This window comes from Rousettus aegyptiacus, unplaced genomic scaffold, assembly GCF_014176215.1.
Source record: "Rousettus aegyptiacus isolate mRouAeg1 unplaced genomic scaffold, mRouAeg1.p scaffold_m13_p_7, whole genome shotgun sequence".
Classification (NCBI taxonomy): Eukaryota; Metazoa; Chordata; class Mammalia; order Chiroptera; family Pteropodidae; genus Rousettus; species Rousettus aegyptiacus.
Window position 1 is genome coordinate 113,151,328 of NW_023416310.1, and position 22,821 is coordinate 113,174,148.

The 22,821-nt window shown below is 45.9% G+C and overlaps 1 protein-coding gene across 1 annotated transcript in view; it reads right to left on the minus strand.

The window, feature by feature from the left end:
- Positions 1 to 22,821, minus strand: part of LONRF2 (LON peptidase N-terminal domain and ring finger 2) — a 98,885-nt gene that overhangs the window by 19,871 nt on the left and 56,193 nt on the right. Inside the window, 1 exon segment of the mRNA XM_036225085.1 lies at positions 22,251 to 22,591. The gene's annotated coding sequence lies outside the window, so the exon portion shown is untranslated.

The window sequence follows — 22,821 nt, forward strand, 5'->3', positions numbered from 1 at the left end:
CTCCACATCATACATCATTAGGGAATTGAAAATTAAAACAATATGTTTCCCAACCCCCAATTTTACAATAGAAAATAGCCCAGGTAGACACATTCCTCCCCTAGGAGGAACAGGAGTCCCAGCCAAAAATGCCAAGTGGAATGGATCAGAAGCCCTGCTGACAAAAACTGGCAAGGAGTAGTCTTCTCCTCTCCTCTTGGCTTGAGACCCTTCACCTCCCCTGACAGACACCATGAAGCTGAATAGTACTTGCAAGGGGGATCTTAGCATAAGGAGTCCTGAGTCCAGGAAGCCTCTTTATCTCCTGACACAGGCTTGAGACTCCTCTCTCCCACCCAGAAACACCAAGTGGCAAGGTGGCATCAGCAAGGGGGAAACTGCCACAATAAGCACCTGCTCCCAAAGGCAGTGGGGATTCCTGGGAAGGAATCCTTCTTTACTTCCAGGCCCTGGAAGTTCCCCTCCATCACCCAGAAGCACCTGCCACAGGAAATTCCCTCTGTCCCTTGAGGTTAAATCAAGCAGACCCACAATAGCACCATGAAGACTGTGAAAATTAAACTCTTGTTGTAACTACAGGCCACAGGAGTTACCCGAGTGCCAAACCTAAAAAGACAGTCTGCTAATGTAATAGCGAAAATGCCCAGAGGAAAACACCAATCATACCACAACCCAGGAAAACCACAGCTGGAGTACAAAAAGACAATCAACCGATGTCAACCCTGAGATGAACCAATCGGTTGTTGGAATCATTGGACAAAGATTTTAAAGAAGTCATTACAAAAATACTTCAGCTGTCAAGTTACAAATTCTGTTGACACAAATGAAAAAAAAAAATCTCAGCAAAGAAATGGAAGTTATTAAAAAAAAGAACCAAATGGGAAATTATAAAACTGAAAAACTCAATGAGAGTGAAGACATGAGAGGATAGAATCATAAACTTGAGGAAATGTCAATAGATTTTACCCAATCTGAACAACAGAGAAAATAAACTGGGGGAAGTAGGGAGAGAAAAAGAAGAGAGCTTCAAGGACCTGCATGACAGTGACAAAAGGCCCAATGTTTCTTGCATCAGTCCCAGAGAAAGAGGCTGTGACTGAAAGAGAATTCAAAGAAGTAATGGCTGAAAACTCCCCAAATTTGGCAAAAGACATCAACCTACAAATTCAAGAAGCTAAGTGAATTTCAAATAAGATATCTCTAAAAAAAAATTCATGCTAAGACACCATATTTAAACTTCTGAAAAATAAAAAATAAAAAGAAAGAAAATCTTGAAAGCACCTAGAGAGAAATGACACATAGCCTGTAGGAGAACATCAATGTGTGTGACAGTGGGTCTCTTGTCACCTGACACCACAGATACCGGAAGGAAGTAGCACATTTTTCAAGTGGTGAAAGAAAAGATATGCCAATCGCAAATTCTACCCCTGGCAAAACTATCCTTCAGAAAGGAAGGAGAAATAAACATACCGTCAGATGACAGCACGCAAAAGAATTTGCAGTTAGCAGACCTATGTACCCCTAATGAATGGATAAAACAGGTTCTCCAAACAGAAAAGTAAGGATAAAAAAAAAGTATCTTGGAACATCAGAAAGGAAGAAAAAACAATGGGAAGAGAACATATACAGGTACATAAATAGACTATCTTTCTCATGAGTTTCATAAATTATATATGACTATGGAAACAAAAATTATAACATTATCTGATACTCAAATCAACGTGGGAGAGATAAAGGGACTCCAGTAGAAGCCAGGTTTCCATACTCAACTTGAAGATAATAGTAGACTGTGATAAGTCATATATGTACATATAATACCCAGAGACACTATTAAAAAGGCTATTCAAAGCGATATATTCAAAAACATTATAAGCAAATCAAGACAGAATCCTAGAATTTGGGCAAATTGTCTACAGGATGACAAGGAAAAAGAAACAGAAATTAGGAACAGAAAAGAAACAAGAAACAAATAATAAAATGGAAGACTGAGTTCTAATGTAATAATTAAGAGGCGGAGATTGTTTTAGTAGATAAAATTTAGTCTCAACTATATGCTGTTTATAAGAAACTCACTTTAAATTCAATGACAAAAGTAGGTTGCAAGCAAAAGTATTGAAAAAGAACTTGCAAGCATTTATAATGCAAAAACAGGAGCAGCTAGAGTAATAGCTGACAAAGTCAATTTTGGAACAGAGAAGGCCCTACGTGCAAAGAGGGACCTAATGGAGAGGTACAAGGATAAATCTACCAGGAAATGACACTGCTCCCAACATGCACACACCAAGTAAGAGCACCTAAAACCCCATCAAGCAAAACTGATAAAGCTGCAAGGAAAAACAGATAAATCCACAGTTATAGTTGAAAACTTCAACACCCTCTTCTCAGCAACTGATAGAATTTCTAGGGGAAAAAGTCAGCAAGATTAGGAAAGATCTAAACAATGTAGTCAACGAACAAGATCTAACTGACACCTAGAGAACACCCTACCTCACAACAGCAGCATACACTGTTTTTTCCCCAAGTGCTCATGAAATATTAATAAAGGCAACCATACCCTGGGTCATAATACAAATACCAAAAAATTGAAAGGCATTGAAATCATACAGATTATGTTCAATGACCATAATGGACTCAAATGAGAATTCAATAAGAAAAAGAAAACAGAAGAATCTCTAAACAAATGAAAATTGAACAACATAATTCTACATAATCATTGGTCGAAAAGAAAGTTTCAGAAGAAATTTAAAAATATACATAGAGTGGTGTGAAAATGCTCACCAACTTTTAAAGATTTAAAAGACTTATAATGGAGAGAACTTAAATGAGCTTTAACATTTTTTAAGTTGCTCACCAGGGTCTTCCTTCCCCAGGCTGAATTACTCCGGTGCTATCTGACCAGTCCATTTCCTTACTTACCTCTTAATCATCTTTTGAGCCCTTTGCAACAGTCTCTCCTCCCCTGTTACAACCCTTGACAAGTTTTTGTTTATATTCTAGTCCATACCATGCTTTGGCAGGTATGAAAATTTAAGGAATTTTCTACTTTCAGAGAAGGTGTCATAGAACAAATGTGTTCAAAAGTTAATAAAATCCTGATTTTAGAAAGAGCCCCTAAAGAGAGGTGGAAAGGTTCTAATGGAGTATAAAATCTGGAAATTAATTCCTGCAAGAATGTCTGAGAAACTCTAATGAGCTTTACATGTTTCCTCTTTTTATAGGTGGGGCTGAATGAGTTATGTTATTCACACATTTCAAATGTAACTCTTAGCTAATGGAGCTTTAATTAAGTTTAGGCCACAAACTGTGGAAGCAACATGGTACTCAAAAACTAATCTTCAGAAATTAAACAAATCCAAAGTGCTACAAATATGAGCATTAAAAAAAAATCAGACATAGTTGTCAGATTCATGAGTATACATAGTCTTGCCTTCCTTCAGGCAAGGAACTTGGCAAGGGTGATGACATGTTAATTTCAGGAATATGTGTCTGAGAAGAGAAACATAGAGCATGTTTTATGAGAAGTTTCACTCAGGGGCAGAGGTCCATGCTGGCTTTGGGGGTGGTCTTATGGCCACCTGGACAAATCGAGTTTCTTGCCAGTTATGGAACTGTCTCATTTTCAGGTCTCATTAGATGAGGGTAAATTGGAGCCAGTGGGAGCATGGACAGATCAGGCTGTCTGGGGAATCTGTAGAGAGGACCCAAAGCACAGTGAAGCCCATCAGATCCAGTGGCATCAGAATTCATCCACTCTACAACTTCCTTCTCCTCGCCACCAGCATCACCACGGGTGAGATTTACTAGAATGGGTTGAGCAACAAATGAGGATAAAATCTGGTCTCTGCCCTCAAGAATTTGACAGTCTTATCGGGGAAGTAAGACCCACAGCCAACAAAGGAAATGATCAACCAGTGCATGCCTTGTGTTGACGTGAGAAACAGGTGAACAGGTAAAAGGTGAGGGTGGGCTGGGAAGGGTGGAGGAAGCAGCAGGCTGGCAGGCCTAAAGCTCCGTGGCCATACCTTTGTCCCTGCAACTTTGATCTGAAGTAGGACATCACTCTCTGAATGTTTATCAAGACAGCTGACTGACTTGCTGGAGATAAGGCGCCTTCTCATGGACTAGAATCGTCCATATGTGCTCTTATCCCCTTTGCCGTCATTTCTGTTGCAAGTGTCTCTGAGATGAGATCTGAAGATAGTTTAGTGGCTTAGCTGGGCTAATGGAAGTGTGTGGTGGCACCCCTTGTCTAAAAGTCATTTCTTCTCAGCTCTGAACTGTAGGGTGTGAACTTTGCATCTGACTTGCCTTCCTGGTCAGGCTTTGCTGAGGCTTTTACTAAGAATTCACACATATATTGAGGAGTGACAAAGAGTTGAGAAGCAGAGATTGTCTGGGAGGAAGAAAGCTGGGAAGCCACTGCCCCAGCTTTCCTGAGATCATTGAAACATGCAAATTAAACTGCAGTGACGGGGTGCTTCAGTTATCAGATTCACAGGGCCAAAAACAAGCCAGTGAAGAGCCGCATCAGTGAGGGTACAGGAAATAAATGGGTGCTTGGAGACGTTTTTGGTGCTAGTGAGAATCAAAATGACTTTTAGGCCTACAACTTAGCAACATTTACTAAAATGCTTCAAGTTCTTACCTTTTGACCCAGTATTTCTACTTTTAAGATTCAAGCCTCCAAAACCCTTCTATAAGTGCTCAAAGGCTCACGAATGTTCCTTGTGGCTTTGTTTAAAAACTTGAAAGTATTAAAAATATAGAAACAACTCAAATGAACTTTGAAGAAGATTAAATCAATGTTGGAGCATCCACACACTAGAGTACTGTACATGTCATAAGAATGAGTGAGGCCCCTTTGTACTGAGGTAGAAGGTAAAAAGTGCCAGAGAAGCACTGATGCTATGAGGCCATATCCAAATGAATCAATAGCAACAACAATGGAGTTAATATCAGTGTAAAAAAGAATACAAAGATTTATGCACCAATTTTTGGCAATGTGACTTTAGAAGTGAGATTATGTACATGCCTGTAAGTTTGGAATTTTACAAAACTTTGTGTCATTTAATCAGAAAAAAGTTAGGATCCATTTTAGTGTAATTCTCAAACATGTTTCCACCCAATGAATGTTTGTAAAGATGTGGACATATGAAGCAACAATTCATAGAGGCTTTAGGACACAGATTTCCTGTGTGAATAAACAAGTGGGCATTAAAGCCTACGTTTATTCAGGCTCCCACATCAAGAGCTGCTATTGGTTGTGGATCTTTGAACAAGTAATTCTAAATCCCTTGAAGTCTTGGTTTTCTTATCAGTAACCTGCAGTTGGGCAAGGTGTCCTCTTTAAGGTCTAGTTGGGATGGGCTCAGCATGCAGGTAAGTGGAGCTAGAGAAGTGATTCTCCCAGCAACGGCAGGCACGAGCTGCCCACGTGTGCTGAGACCAGTGCAGTGGGAGCTGGGGGACTTCCTCTGAGTTAATGTAATGCAGACTTTTCCAGAACAACCTCAGTGGTCTTTTCCACCCCAGGATTTTCTCTCATTCATCCCAAGCCTTCTGCTTCCCCAACTATATTGCACAGACTGATAAAAATTGAGAGAGTGGTATTAGGAAGAAGAAAATATGAATACGAATGGGGATGGGCACTGGGTCACTTAGGGAGGAGGACAGTTAAAGATGAGTTACTGGAAGTGCAAAGCACACTACTGAACATTTGAAAAACCAACCAAGGCCCATGGAGGTGATGACGGATGCGTAGCTCCAGAGCCTGAGTTCCAGGCTGCCCCGAGGGCCTGCTCCACAATATGGCCATTGATCCAACCCAGGTGTGCATGGCCTTGGCCGCTCTCATTTCCCCTTCCTGCCCACGGCCTCCCCACTGCTCAGGAAGCTGCGCAGTACTGGCTGCGCGTGCAGAACTCAAAGGCAGGCCAGGAGTCTGAGGAGCGCGGGCTCCAAGCCCTTTCTCACAGTAAGAGCAGTTTTTGCGGCAAAAACAAGTTTGTGGTTATCGAGTGAACTTGGGACAGTCTTGTAGGGCTCATGCCTTTACTACTAGCCAGGGCTGGGCCCAGGGAGACAGATGCAGTGGCCAACAATATTAGAGCCATTGTAATGCATTGTGTGGGCCCTCTGTGCCAGCCTGATCCTTATAACCATGCAAGGCAGTCATTACCGTGGAACTTGAACCATGAGGTCAGAGTCCATCAGAAAGGTCAGCCTGTTTGTCCAATCACCCAGCCAGAAACACACTGGCTCAGGATTCAAACCTAGGCTTGCCTGGGTCCTGTCACTCTTATGCTATGGCCTTTGATTCTTTCCAGGGATATCTCCATCCCCTCCTGTGCCCACAGTTACTGTAGCACAAGTGCGAGCATCCAGTCGGAAAGCTGGTTCTGTTGAAAACAGGCTTTCCTCATCTATCTCTGTTTGCAATGCCCTCTGAATACATTAGAAGATTAATCTTAACAGATATTCAAAAATCAGTTCAGAACTTCAGGAATAACTGCAAAGCAATCACTCCTACAATGTCTTATCACCTGCCAGTTCCTAAAAGAGCATCTATGGTCGTTCAGATCACAGCCCTGTGGCCCCCTGGATGGGACCATCTGCACTCCAAGCTTTGACTCTCCTGTCAACCACTCAGAAAGCCGAGCATGCCAGCCAGCCCCTGCCTCCTGCCTCTGAGCTCTTACTTGCTGCATGTGGTACCAGCTCTCCTGCATCTCTTGGTCCCACCAATCCAACGTCTCTTCTGAGAGAAGGTTAGGTGACAGGATGGATGCACAGTTTTATAAAAACTCACATTGAGCAGAATGTGGCAGTGAAGATTGTGGCACACAGGTCGAGAGCTACTGTGCCAAAGAATTGATTGACAGTGGTGTATTGCTACCTTTTGTGGGTGTGACTGCCATCTGGGTGAGATCTCTGAAGACCAACCCATCTTCAAGAAGTCAAGGGACAAGTCTCTAAGGGTGTTTGGACACCCATGGAAAAGGCTTAGGAAGGGGAAGAGAGAGGACAAAGAGAAGGAGCATGGTGGGGCGGGGCCTTCTCAGGCTCCTAAACTGTGTAGCACAAGCAGAGCCCTCCATGCCCTCCCCTCCCGCCCCCGCATTTTATATGTTACAGCCCCGACTCCCAGCACCTCAGCACATGACCTTATTTGGAAATAGGTCACTGCTGGTGTAACTGGTTACAATGAGGTCAAAGTAGATTGAGTAAACCCTAATCCAAGACAGCTGGTGTCCTTACAAAAAGAAGAAGTTGAGACTCAGACACAGATACAAGAAGGGCGCCATGTGAACATGCAGACAACTATCCACGGGCCAAGGACAAAGGCCTGGGGCAGACCCACCCTCAGGCCCTCAGAAGGACCAGCCCTGCGGGACCATGACCTCGGACCTCCACCGCCAGAGCTGAGAGACAGTCCATTTCTGTTGCTTAAGCCCCCAGTCTGCGGCACTTTGTTACGGCAGCCCCTGCAAACAAATATAACAGCTCATTTTCAAAGTTTTGCAAAGAGAAACCTGGACCATTTGCAACAATTCTCAGGCATGAAGTTACACATGAAAATAGGGCAAAGCCAGAGTTACATGCTTTCAACCCAAAATGGGACCACAGGCTTTCTGTGGCATTTCCCTCTCTTCTCAGGAAACCTTCCAAAAACCCTCTATACATTGAGGGCAGCCATGCTATGTCACCTGCAGGAGACATTTGTGTTCTGACAGATTTTAAAGAACAAAAAAACCCCAGGAGCTACTTCCCTGAGTATAAAGTCCCAAATATTAGATAACGATTAGGTTAAATGCATACTGATTACATTTAACCTTGTTTTAGTCCTCTATATAATCGCCAACTAGAAATCTATGCATCTGACAAAATGATGTAATGTTTTCACGAAACATTCTTACGACTTTATATCTTACTGAAAAAAAAAAATCCATCGACTATGGGCTCTAAAACAAATGGAGCAAAATCAAGATGTTGTCTGTTTAAGGAACCTATTCTGAACCATGAGCACACACACAGTTTCACGGCAATTTTGCAAAATGGATTTACCTTGCTGACTTTATAAAACTGTAATTTTACTTACAGATATTTTGATTTTTCTGTAATTTGATATGCATTTTGCTGAGCAAAAGGATAAATATGAATTCCTTTTTATATGTTTTCCCTCATCACTGTTACATGTCACCCAACACCCAGCAGGCAGTCGGGACACAAGCTCACCAAAGGTGGAGCTAGTGTTTAATTTGCTTCCTGCAGCATGAGCAAGGCATAGTGTTGCACATATGGATATTACATATTTCACTCATTCATTCAACAAACACACTGCCCTTCCCTATAGTGTTTAGAATGGTGAGGAATCCTGCAGGATGAAATAACAACATTAGAAGGAAAGATGCCTGGAGCTATTTTTGCTATCTATGCAGACAAACATAGTCTACACATGTGTGTATTCACCACCTCCTTTAAGATTATTTGGGGCAAACTCCAGAGGCCAGTTTCTTGTTTTCTGAAGGCTCTGGAAGGTCTGGGTTGGTGGTGACACTACACAATCAGGTCTTGCTCGCTCTTTCCTAAGGATTTAGCCCCAGGATAGAGAGGAGAGCTGTAATACAGCAAGTCTTTTCTAGTTTTCTGCTTCTGACTCAAATAATAACATTCGCCCTGACATAATGACTATACCAATTAGGCTTACTTAGGCAAAGAAAAAATTCTGATGGAATAAACTTAGTTTGGGAAATGGAAACCTCTCCACAAGTTCCTACAGTAATTATCTGTGTCCTCCCAGGGGCCAGTGATAGGTAGGGTACAGGCTGGAAGCCTACAGGGAGTCCCAAGCTTCACTGAGCTGGGGCCTCCTGTCTCCAAACTTCCCACTGGCCATCTCTCCTCGCCCCTGGGCTGCCCTACCAGCATGACCTGCTAGGTGGAGGGTCAAGAGGGAAAGCTGCAGAGAAGGACCTGGGAAACCAGAAGGGCCCAAACAATCTTCTGTGTGAGCTTCCAGAACTTTCCTTGAATAGAAGCCCCTCAGGGCCAGGCCTCAATCAGTCCTGCTGTGTGCATGGCAAATATGTACTGAATAATGTCAAGGGCATTAAAATAAAACCATTCTTAGAACAACCTGTGTCCTTTCTTTGACTGTCTGCACACACAGGGAGGCCCCTCCAATATAGAATATTTGGAGTGGGAGTCACAATTTCTTGGGGTACTGAATTGAAAGCCAATTGCCTTTAGGCATTTTCTGGGGTGGTTTTTAAATGAACAAAATAAAATAGAGGTTCCATACACAGTAATGTCAGATTATTATTTAAAAATACAAATGTTCCTCCACTGTGGCCACAGAAACAAATGTTTGTTCTGTTTTGTTTTTCAGATGAAGCTGTCAGCCATGTTGAAAAACTCTTTTAACCCAGCTGCTATGAGGACAGACTGTGGAGGCAATCCTTGCATCTGTGTGACACTTGGCGAAGCCGCAGTCCCTCCCCAGGGATGCTATTAGTGTCCTGGGTTCTTGTAAAGACAAGGAGACACAAAGCTGATTACTCTTCAGATCGGTGGCCAGTCCACACTGCCTGGAACTGACATCTCCAGCTAATTAAAAGGACATTCGCTAAGGACTGAGCACCTCCTTATGTCCCACCGAGGAAGAAGTAATTCTTGGCCATTTTGTAAAAATGTTCCCAGGCCCTCCAATGTACAATGTAACTTATTAATTTGTGTTATTTAGCACCCCCTTTCCTCCCCAACACACTTAGCAGTCAAATACCTGGCCCATTTGGACCTAGCCTTAGGCAGGTTCGATCAGGTCTGTTTCTTGGTTGATTCACTCATTTTCTGATTTTGGCCTCTCTGCATGTGACACTGTCCACCTGTCAATAATGGCTTGTATCAAACAACAGCAAAGCCACTGGCTCCGTGGTTTAAGTAAATGAACTAACTGACCTCATAAAATAGCTAACGTTTATTGACCTCTCTCTGTACCAGGGACTGTGCTTAACTTTCATTATTTCATAAGAAGCCTATGAGGTTATTATCCTCATTGTAAAGGTAAGATAATGAACACAGAGAGAGGTTAATAACCTACCCTAGGTCACATAGCCAGTGAGTAAGGTAGCTGAGACTCATCTCTGGTTTGTTCCCGACTCCAAACCCAGCCTACTGGGTTGACAATGCTCCTGAAAATGCAGGTGGCAGGGCAACTCTTTCCCCAGTCCTCCCCCACCTCCCTCCTAAGGGTTAGCACAATCTATCAAGTTGTGTAAAGCGGTTTCTACATCACACGCAAATTCCATTTTCCTAAAGTATCAACCCAACTCTATCTAAAAATCCAACTTAAAGTTAACTTGCAGGGAGCCGAAGGGGCTGTGGCGAAGTGAGAGTGCAAGGCCTCTCTCGGGAATGTCTGCGGCAAGACTAACCCCGCCATATAAATCCTGTCCAGGAAAAGAAAAGCTGGGCTATGCAGGGGTAGAGTTACTACAGCTGCAGCGGCTCACAGACTCCGCTCCAGGAGAGGGGACTAGGGGGCAGCCAGGCCAATGGGGTTCCTAGCCCACAGGGCCTGTTTGAAGTGAATCTTCTTAGGTTTCGAGGAGGGGAGCCTGGCTGGGGAGCTGACAAAGTGGAGACTGAAGGCTGAATTCGCACTGTGTGGTTCCTTAGACAAGTGAAGGTGGCAGACTGGATAATAAGCCAGGCTCCTCTCCACCTCCGATGAGATTGAGGCCTCTGTCTCTGAATGTGTCATTAATACTGCTGTCCTCTGCCTGCCCAAGTGGGGAAAGAGAGTGCTGTGTCTCTTCCTGCAGGGAGTCCACAAGGTCATAAACCCAAGAAGGCACAGTTTCACCAGAGCCAAGGACACGTGGGTCCATCCATGTCTGTGGGTCCATCTCAGACTCAGCCACATGGTGAGGCTGTGGAGGCGTCTCGCTTTCTCACAGCATACCCACATTTAATAAAACACAAATACTGTATTGGTGAGATCAAGTGATATGTTTGAAATATGAAACAGGCATCAAAATCTACCACGGCCTCCTCTGCGTGTTTTATGTAAACCTTAACCCATGAGAACATTTGGGGGTAGAACCAAGACCCCACAGAACACCTGAAACTTTTCCTCCAGTCCGTGAGATATGCTCAGAACATCCTGAAAAAGACCAGTTAACCTGGGATTCCTATGCCTGGCCTGTCACCCAAAAAAGCATGCTTCCTTCCACATAAGTGGTTACAGTGCTTTCCCCTATGCCACCCCAAGTGGATTATGCAGCAGCCCAGCACCCCGCGTCCACATGTCTGCCACAGCCAGCTCCCGCCAGCTTCCTGCTTCCTTCAGAGTCAGGAGAGTCAGTACACAGTAGGTGCCTCCTCCACCCTCCCCTTCTGCCATGATTCTGCTGTCTCTAAGAGCTCGTTGACCTGACCACACTCAGCTCTGGCTCACACACCCACCTGGGTCCTCCGTGACCTCTTCCTCTTTCTATTTCCCATGCAACACATTACGTTTCCCCAGGAAAATCTCTACCCATATTCAAACCCTCCTTCCTTTCCATCTGGGAACCAAATATTCACCAAAATTGGGGTGAATGACATAAAAAGTGGTATCACTGATCCAAGTACAACCAGGAAAGAGATGTGCCTGCATTGCCATGGGGAGCACTGGCAATGTCCATCTCCAGACTTCCGGAAAGTACTCAGAGGTGTCTTTCCACCTGACTAGCCTCTAACTACCACATCCCATTTCTCCACGGACAGCTGCCTTCCTCAAGCACTAGCCTTCAAAATGAGCCTCCAGAATACTCTTACCCACCGTCATGTTTTCTGTTGTATCCATAGCAACAGCCTTAATGATGTTATCTTCCTCTTCCTTTCCCCCCTCCCCCCCACACCATGCAACCCATTCAGGTTGGGGTTTAAGTTGTTTGGGAGCCAGTCCACAGGGTGAGCTAGACTCCATTTACCCCTTGTGCTCTTTCTATGCAGAACTGTGGTCTGAATGCCAGCCACCTCCCCTCCACTGCTGGGCCCATGCCTGCGAGGGGGATGCTTTTGTGTCTCATTTCTTAGTCTAGGCACTGCTGTAGGAACCAGGTCTCTGCAAGCTGCAACCAGCTTCACACAGGTATGAACTGCCTGTGTCTTGCACACCTGCTTCAGGTCTTCTCTTCAATGCTGAGATACAGGACAGGTAGGAACTGTCACACACATGTCACCTGGAAGTGCAGTTAATGCCCTGTGAGTACCACTAACCTGTGAGGCATGGAGAGGGACTGCCAGTGCTCAGGAGGACAGTTTTGAGTCTTACATCTGAAGATTCTTCAGAGTTCCGAGGACTGTACTGTACCCTCCACTTACCCTGATATCACACCTCTTCCCTGTTCACTCTTCTGTCCCTCACTCTCGCTCCCTGCGACCTCAGCGCTGTAACCCAGTTATATCAGCCCCTGTCTCAGGATATACTTTTGGAGGAACCAGGAAGAAATAAGCTGTTTCTAAAGGTTTCATTACACATGTGAATGTTCCAGAGAATCCAACAGGAATGCAACTTCTTAGAGGGACACTCTGTAGGCGTGACTATGGGCTCATTTCACAACTCTGGCCACCTGAACTAGAAATACATATGTGACAAATCTCAGAAGAGCTTCAGTTAACATAGGTTTTCATCAAGACCATTAAATAGCTGGTCCTTGCTCTAAAATAAAGACAAAAGACAGTTTATTATGCAGTCAACTCAAGCATAACTATCTAAAACCATCTCTAGGTAACACGAAAAGATTCTGATAGTAATTTTAGGTTCCTCGTACCACTGATTACAAGAGCATCTAGAATCACTGTATTTGCTCTGAGCTGGTCCAGATTTCTTGGGCTCTGCCTTTTCTCTTCCCTGAGATGTCATTTCTAGGATCAGGTTCAAAGCTGAGCCACAGAGGTTTCATGGGCAGGGCTGTGGGGAAGGTATGGTTCCCTCCAGGACTCTGGAGTGCCCAGTGGCTCTCTGTGCAGCCTGTCCAGCCCTGGGCTGATTATCTCTGATTCTTGCTGCAAACCCAGCTGACCTGTTGCCAGGACTAGAGGAGACATTCGTGCTCTGTTTCCTGGCTGGTGCTCTAGCTGAAAGGGGGTCCCCAAGGACTCAGAGCACCCTCCCTTGAGCTGTGGATCCACTGTCTCGCATGTCTGACCAATGTCAGGTCAGGTGGAGGCAGCCATCTTGGTTGAAAAGAACATGAGCAGGCGACAGGAGGGGATGAGCAAGAGAGCAGGCCATCTTCTCCCAGCTCCGGTGTGACAAAATGTGACAGAGGGGAAAAGAACACAAATGCTGGACAGGCCTCGCTTTGTTACAAATACTCTATTTCCATTGCCCAGAAGGAGTTTAAGACATGAACTCTTCCACTTCGAGAAGAGAAGAGCACAATGCTGCAGCTGGGCACTCACCTGGGAGTGAGGTGGGGGCAGGGTACTCTTCTACCCTTCTCTTCTGTCACTTCTGTCACTTCATTTCCAGAAGATGTGACATTTCAGAATTGCCTCAGGATGGCACAGCCCCCTGCTCTGTGGGAGACACTGACCACTGACTGAAAGCTTGGGGTGAGGGTCGCAGTTGCTTTCAGCGCAGACCCAGGTGGTGACTACAGAGTGCCACCTGGAGGCAGAGGTGATTCAGTGCTTGGAGGGTCTTGGGCCACAAGATCCTGCCCACTTTCCTTACCTTCATTCATTTGCTCCAGGGAGGACACAGAGACCCAATCTCGAGTCCCAAGCTGGGGACAGGCTCAGGCACAGCCAGGGTTCTTAACCCACAAGGCCTTGAATATAATCCGGACACAAGGAGAGGCCGGTAAACCCCGATTCTGTCAGGTTCCTCTGGATTTTTGTTTTCTGTTCTTATCTCACCAATGTGTTCCAACCCTACAGATTCTTAGAACTCAGTGAGGAAATGCTTATTTTGATGAACTAAGTCAACATAGAATAAGTGGAAAACCCACACTTCTTAACCCAAATGCTATTGCTTCCCTTAATTCTTGCTTCCCTTAATTCTGCTTGAACAATGCAGATTTGAACTGCATGGGTCCACTTATAAGCAAATTTTAAAAACAAATGCCTGCACTGTTTTTGACCCGTGATTGGGAGTCCGTGGACATGGACGGCCGACCGTGCATGGATCTGTGCTGTTTACACAGGGACTTTGTGCATCCGCAGATCTGGGTATCCATGGGGGTCCTAGAACCAGTCCCCACACAACTTAAGTTTCAGGAGTCAAAAGTTATATGTGAGTTTTCGACTGAACAGAGGGTCAATGGCCTACCCCGACATTATTCAAGGGTCAGCATACTTTGTACTCAGTCAGGAGTGGGTCTCGTTAGCTGCCAGAGTAACTATGGCTGCTTAAAAAGCAGTTTTGAAAATGTAAAGCACTGCCTTGGTTCTTAGAGAGTTCCCAGACTCCTTTTTGATCAGGTGGGCCCTCTTCCCAGAAGTCGAATGCACTCATACCCAAGCTAATTTAGCCTCAATCCCAAGAGGAACAGGGAGTTGACCTGCCAGAAACTGAGTCTTATGGGGCCTTTGGGAACTTGGTCAGCAGATGGCAAGACCACATCCAGCAGCTGATGGGGCAGAGGGTGTCTGGATAGAACTCCAGTCTCTGGTAGTCCCTACTCTTAGAGAAACTGGAGCCCTGAGTACGGGACTGAGACAGAGAAGAGGGCTCAGGGCAGGAGACAGACAGCTATTCTGCATCATGAAGATGAGGAGCAGGACTTAAGCAGGAGTCAGAACCAGGCCATCACTAACACATGTCAGGAGGAACAACTTTTCTGTTCAAATCGCTCTTGCTCAGTTCTGGTTGCACATTTGGGGCACCTATTACAGCTGTTTGCCACATACCATTGCTCTCCACCCCGAAATGATGTGGTAGGGTTGCATCCTCTGCCCCCTTATAATTGAATAGGGTCATTTGACCATTCTGGCCAATGAAGTGTGAGAGCGAGTGGCACATGCATGTCCCTTCTGTCAGAGTCTGTAATTACTCATGCAAGACCCTGCAAGTCTGCTCTCCCTCTGGCCCCACGTCCAGCATGGCAACATTGGAGATGGTGGGTCCCCAAGTTATTTATGAAGAACAGCGTTTCTCCACCCACCTGCAATAGCTGTGCTGCTGGAGGGGAATAAAAATCTGTGTTGTTTTAAGCACCTGAGACTTGTCTGTTGCTGTAGCACAAACTGGCCTGAAGCTTCTCACTTTGGATGCACATTGTAATCACCCAGGGACTTTAGATCGTCCCGATACCTGGCTCCACCCCAGACACTCCCACTTCACTGGTGTGGGTGTGCTGGGAGACAGGATTTTTCAGAATGAATTTGTTTTAGAATACTTTCAGATTTACAGGAAAGCTAAGGAGGTGGAACAGAGAGTTAACACGTGCTCTTCGCCAAGTTTCATTGTTAACAACTCACATTCCCATGGTCTCTTTGTCACAACTAACAAACCAATATTGGCACATAGTTATTAGCTAAGGTTCACTCTTTATTCGGAGATCCTTGGTTTTTACCTAATGCCCTTTGCTGTCCCAGGATTCCACCTAGGATGTGACATATTTAGTCACCCTGTCTCCTTAGGATCTTCTAGTTTCTCAGACTTTCCTTGTGTCTGATGACCTTGACAGTCTTGAGGGGTGCTGTTTAGGTGTTTTGTAGACCGTTCTTCAACCTGAGTTAGTTGGATGTTTTTCTCATGGTTAGACTGTATGTGACCATGTGAATTGCAAATGTGAATGTGTGAGCATGAGAGGTATGACACCCAGCCCCCCATAAGGGATTAGATCCCCATGGCACATGCCCCCAATCATCTTCATTCCTCACACCATCTTGGACTCCCCAACCAGCTCCTCAGCTTCAAACTCTTATGAGGAAAACAGAGTCCCGGGGACCAGGGGCCCCGAGCCTGCCACGGTGCTGAGCCTCATCTCACCTCCTCCTGAGCACCTGGGTGCAGCACAAAACAGTCAAACGTTGTCCTTTCCTGCCATCACTAACTGCTGCCCCACAAGTTCTCAGATCACTGTTAGTTTGTCACCATAATTAGTGATTTTCTGCTATCATACCAATGTTAGCTAATTATTCCTTCAGAGACAAAGCAAACGCACAGGATGCCACTGGTAAGTGGATAATTTTGCTCCAGAGAGAAGCCCAAGTGCTTGTTGTGTTAGTCACACTGTAGTGTGGCCCCAAGAAGGGCTCGGTGACCTGGAGTAGGGCCACAGGTGAGAACTCACAGGCAGGCCTGGGTCGTCACCAGGAAGTCCCCAGGGCTGGCTCCTCCTCCACCTCACAGACTCTGGATGCCTTGGGAATCTGCTTTCCTCCAGACCAAACTCTTGGCAGCCCCTACCTGGGTCCCTGGTGTGAAGAAGGGAAATTTGCCATCTCCACCCTCTCTGTAAGCTGCCCATGCACCCAGTGGCATCTCATTGTGTCCCAACAAAACTAACCTGTCCTCACTCTGCATCTTGAGGGTCCTGCTGTGTCTGCCTCTCCCCTCAAGGATACACAGGGTTTAACGACAAGGACCCTTGTCCTCCTGGGCGTGGGAAGGCCTCCTGGACGGGCAGTAGATGCTGAGGTGGGACAAGGAAAATGGATCTGGGGCCAGGTGGCCACTTCTCCTCCCAGGACACCTCTATTCCCTGGTGAGCATGAGAAGAGGGAACTGAGAGTTCTGGGGACACATTGTTACGTGGGACACACCACAAACCCTCTCAAAGTCTCCTGTGGTGAAAAGGAGAAAAACAACCCACAAGACTATTTTTGCCTGTGCAGTTCTAGTGATTGGGTTTTCTTGCCTGAGTTATTCAAATAACAACCTTATGGTGGCTTCCTTTTGTAAGTGAGAAAGTCCCTTCTCACTGGAAAGTTTAGATGTGAAGTCTTTGGCTTGTGCCTTCTTGATTTCCAAAACGCAGAGAGGGTTGTGGGGGTGCTGTCACCACATGCCCAGGCAGGCTGTGTGCCTCACCTTCCCTTTGCTGACCCCAGCATGGGGCTTCAGGGGATTCTCCTGTCAGCCACGTCCTGTTTGTCTGGACCTTCACCAGTGAGCCGCCCATCAGAAACCCTTGTGAGCATCCAATCTGTGTTGCAAGGACCACACTGGCCTGTGGTTTGATATGCTCTGTAGGGCCAGGCAGCTGGCTGCTCGGTGTCTGCATGACTACATGACCCAATTTGCTGGGACACCTCTTGTCCTGGCTAACCGGTTAATAAGATCCCATTGTGTTCTGATTTGGATAATAGCTATGGTCACCCTACTTGGCAAAGAAGACTTGAGGGCCAGCACATCCCTGGCCTCTGAAACCTGGCCTATCTGCAAAGGGGTTGGCTTACTTCCCAAAGCTCTGGAAAAAGCCAGTGTGAGGTGAGGGAACCGGGACTGAAGGGGCAAGCAGGTCGCCTGTCCCCACACAGAGACCTAAAGGCTCTTGCTTCACATCCACGTCTGCTAAGGTCCAGCCCAACCTCTCCAACACCACCAGCATTCTGAGGCCTTTCTGCATTTTCCCAACCAAAGCTTTTTTTTCTCTCTGAACCCTCTCATCCACACTGAGCTTCTTCCACCTCCCTTACCATGTCCCTCCTGAAATGCAGGAGAGGCATTTCATATGTATTCACCACAGCTCAAATCCCAGCTCTGACTTGGAGCAGCTTGGTGACCCGGGGCAAGTCACGTCACCCCATGAAGCCTCAGCTTCCTCACCTGTAAAATGAGGCTGATAATGGTGTCTGCCTCTGAGTCCTTAAGAGGATTAAATGAGTGAATACATGCAATGCACTTAGGTGAGGTGCAACACATATGAGTCTTAGCTATTACTTTAAGCACTGCATCTCATCTTTCTTTGTAGATTGTAACCCTCTTTCCTTTAGCAGGCAAAATTCAAAGTTATTGGCTGAATGATGACTACATACCAGGTGCTTTCATAACAACCACTGTCTCACCAGTCCTCAAGCCACGTCTGAGAGCTGGGGGTCACTGACCTCATCCACAGGTGGAGAAGAAGAGGCTAAGGAAGGTTAGCTAATTGCTCTGGGCCACATGGCTTAGTCCTTAAAAGAGCAGGAATGATTTCGAACACAGGCCCTTCCTCCAGCTTGTCACCCGCACACACCCACACACCCATCTCCCGGTACAGAAACTTCACACTGACGAATAAACTTTTGTCCTGAAACATATTGCAGGGTAGAAATAGATGTTTACAACAAATGGAATTTAAAATCAGTTGTGCTTGTCAACAAAAAGTAAATGGGTTCCAGGGAGAAGGATAGCCGTTTGGGTTGTATGTGTACAACCCAAGAAGCGTAAAGAACTGTAGCAAAAATTAGTCGGCTGCTCCTCCCTATATCCTGTCCTGAATATGTGCCATTGGTCCTGTGCATGGTCTTGACTTCTGTATTGAAGGGAAGACATTTAAACAAAGTCTGCTCTTTGCACAAAGGGTGAGTGAGTGTTGTTTCCAGGTACAGGGATTTGTTTCTAAGACAGTAACCATAACTAGCCTCTCTTGGGTTCCAATACTTCCCTTCTGGGGGCTTTGGGGTCTCATCTGTATAGAGGGGCCCTGCGAGACCTGCAGGACCCCGAGAGCTCTTTGCAGGGATTCCTGAGTCACACCCCTTAGATGCTTCATATTACATCTGCTCAATGGTGGTCCCCAGAAGACATGTCCACATCCTAACACCGAGGACCTGTGAACGTGACCTTATTTGGAAAAAAGATCTTTGAAGAGGAAATTAATTTAAGGATCTTGGGATGAGGTCATCCTGGATTACCCAAGTGGGCCCTAAATCCAATGACAAGCATCTTAGAAGAGACACAGAGGCCCTGTGAAGCCCTCGGCAGTGATGGGAGTGCTGACAGCTGCCTGAAGCTGACAGAGACAAAGAGGGAGCTTCCAGAAGGAGCCCGGCCCTGCGACACCCTGATTTGAAACTTCTGGCTTCCAGAACTGTGAGGGAACAAATTCTTGTTTTAAGCCACCCGTTTTTGTGGTAATTTGCTATGGTAGCTGTTCGAGAAACAAATATAAATAGTTTTACATGAGCACAACTCGAGGTACGAGTTCACTTTCCAAGCACACATCGGCTCCCTCTAAAGGTTTCCAAAGCAAGATGAGCCCCAGTCTGTTAGAGCACTGGGAAGAGGTCCCTGAGGAACTGGCTGAACAAATCCTTCTGGCTGCTGGGAGTGTTTGTACCTTTACTGAATGTTCCCTTTAGTGGGTCATTCTGTTGGTAAGACATTCATTCCCATTGAAAGATTCTCGAACATCTCATGAACATTCCGTGTCAGGAGCCAACAGGCACTCTGGACCTAAATCCAGTCCATCCTTGCCTTAGGATATAGTCGTATAACAACCACCTCCATGTTCAGGGGGTGCATACTGGCTCTGAGGCTGGTCCAAGACCAACTACCCATGGGCCCTTCCAAGCAACCTGATCCTTCTCTGGCAGCCTGGTTAATTTATCCCAGCACGCCCCCAGAGCATCTTTCTCCAGTCACACAGCTTCCCTCATGTCCCTGCCACTAGCACCCCTATGGAGAATATGGAGGCCACCAGGCATGAGCTTCCTCAATTCTCCATCAGCCACCTCTACTTAGTGAACTGTCATCCCTTCTTTCTTTCTTACCAGAGAAACATCCCCCTCTCCCACCTGAACCTAGCCTCCCTCCTTTCTCGTCAGGACCTTTGCTTGACCTCAGCCAGTACTATACTCTCTCCCTCTCAGTAGTGCCTCCTCTGGGGTTATACCAACATGACCAACAGATTCTCTCTCACATGGAGAAATGGCCCATGCCAAAGGCGTGACAGGCCATCCACAGAAGAAGAAAGCAGAAAGACCAAGAGCATATGAACTGATCCTCAGCCTCGCCAGAAGCAGGGGAATGTCAACTGATACTCACATCAGATCACCTGACATTAAAAAGGCCTCGTGGTACCCACGGCTGGTAAACTATGTTAATTATAGCTTCCTTTAGTACAGGAAATGGAAAGACCCTAAATGAGGACTCAGATGAGGACAAGTATGTACACCCAGGCACAGTCACACAACGTGAACCATCTGTGAAGATGAGCAGGGCCATGCTTAGCAGGAGGGCACGTACCGGACAATGTGGAGGGCCGGCCCCGTTTTGCCAACCAACACATGCTTGGTGAAGGTTACTTTTTTTCGTCTTACTGAGAAATGGTGCAAAGGATGTAGCCAAGTTCAAGGACAAAGTGGGTGGCTGAGGTTCCTTTTTATCTGTTCTTTTCTTCAAAGGAGCCCCCATGATCCACAGGTTTAGCAGCTGTGGGCATGAGAGGTCTGCCAGGCTAGGGGAGGCCAGATCCTAATGCTCACTGCCTCGTGTGTGTGTGTGTGTGTGTGTTACATGTGTGTACACACAGGCTTTGGAGGTGGGATACCCCAGTACTTAAAGGCCACTCTATTACTCGTCACTTTCATTTCTTAGAAATAAATATGTACCAAATATGGAAACCTGTCAGGATCTGACTGAGTTGACAATGGGGCTGGTGGTGTAGAATATTTATCAGTGCTTTCTGCATTATGTAACATTTCATTTCAAAAATCGGTCCCTGGGCCCCGACAACTTTCCATTTGCTATCCCAAGCAGAAGTTAGTAACTATAAGAACTTGCAAAATTAGGAACCTTTGTATACTGACCACATTTGTGCTTCCTGTAACCCCCTCTCTCGTTGCAAATGTTATCAAAATGGTTTTGGAAACAGGAGAGTCTTGTGCGTATGCTTTGGCATCAGAAGAACGGACAGAGAGCTTGGAAGCCCATACCCAGCTCCGCAGCCAGGCTTGGAGAAGGAGGCTCCCAGGGGAAGGAGGACTGAATGCCTGAGACCTACAGTGACAGAGCAGCCTGCACCCGCCACATCTAGGGGCCGGGTGGGAGCTACAGCTGCCCCTGAGAGCAGAGCAAAAGGGCCCTGAACTGCTGCTTGTGGACAGAGCTAGCCGCTGCCCAACCTCATGCTTCTAGGTTCACTGGCAGGTGCACATTAACTTCAAATCGAGATAGATATTAGATTTCCCATATAATAAATTAAAAAAAAAAAAAAAACCAAAGCTCCAAGAAGTGAAGCAGCTCACCCAGGCTCGCCAGCCTGCATGGGATTCTGGCCTGTCTACACGGCACAGCCGTTCCTTATCCCACCCCGTGCTGGCGGGCACCAGCAGCAGTAGGTGGCCCATGACGGCACAGCTTTGGCCTTGGTTTATTGTGTTGGGTATTTGACCTTTTTAGAGAGAGGATCTATAGTTTTCATCAGCTGTGAACCAAAAAATTACGTAGGAATTCCAAAAGTCTGTTAAGAATGAAAATAATACTAACGGTAATTTTCAAGAAACCTGTCTTATGGGGCAAAGGCTACACTAAGACTCTTCCCTCCTGACAGTTGGGAGGGACTCAGTCTGCCCCTGGCTTTGTCCTTTCTCAGCTTTGCTCTTTCCCATCCTATCCATAGGCAACTCTCCTTTCTGAAATCCAAACCTAAAACCAGCCCCCAGCTCGTGTCATTCCTGAGTGTGTAGTGACCCCTTGTGGCCATTTCTTGGTGTAGCCATTTGCTGATTCTGCTTCTTAATCATTTATTAAAAAATCAGCAGATTGATTTCTCTGTTAGAAGTTTTGCTTTCGTGCCACCGAGGAGAGGAGAAGCAGCAGAAGCAGCACCGAACTGGTAAGAGGTACGTTGAACATGCCAGGACAAACATCCTTCTGGTGCACTGACCACGGAACCTTTGGCTCAGGAAGTGGGCTGGGAGTGTCCTCTTTGAGCAGTATTTGGGGGACAGCAACACAGGCATCAGGACAGCTAACCTCAAGGTCTACTTCTGCATTCTCTGTCACTTCCCACCTTCCCCAGCCCCCTTCCCCTCAATAAGGCTGTTTAATCTTAGAGAAAAGATATAGGCAGAGTGAGACCAACAAAACTGCTTCAGTGTAACCTCGAGACTCAGGAAGTGGAAATGAGGGCTTACTTTATGAGAGTTGGGAAGGTCCATAGGGGTTATCTAAGCCATCCCTTCATTGTAGAGATGAAAGTGAGGGCCATACGTTGAGGAGGTCCTTCTTCAAAGCTACCCAGCAAGGAATTGCATACAACCACTATTAATATATGTTGTCACAGTGGCCTAAACAAGGTAGGGGTTTTCTCTCACATTACCCAAAGTCCCTCAGAGGTAGGTGGGCCAGGGCTGCTGAGGTGGCCCCACAGTGTCATCTCAGATCTCAACTCCTCCGCCTTCTATTTCATCAATCCTGAAGTACAACTTTTCTCCACAAGGTTACATCATAGTCACAATACGGCTGCTGAGCCCATCCAATCGATTCTGAGTTCTAGGCAGAAAAAGAAAAGATGGAGCAAGGTCAAAAGCTGATTTTCCAAAGGTGTAGGCTTCCTTTTAAGTAACTTTTCCTATCTTTCAATAACTTCCCTTATCTTTTATTGGCCATGCCTACCTGTAAAGGGAGCTTGGAACTGTAGCTCTGTAAGCTGGGCATATTCTTAAGAAAGAAGGGAGAGAATGAAGATATAAACAACTAGAAGTCATATCTGTGACTAGCAGTGATAATAATAGCTACTTTGTCTTCAGTGCCTATTCTGTTTACCTTCACTGTCTCATTTATCTTCATAATAACCCTGCCAGCTAGTCCGTTATTCCCATTTCACAGGTGAGGGAAATAAAGCTTAGTGAGCTTATTACCTGCACTACAGCTAGAAAGTGATGGAGACA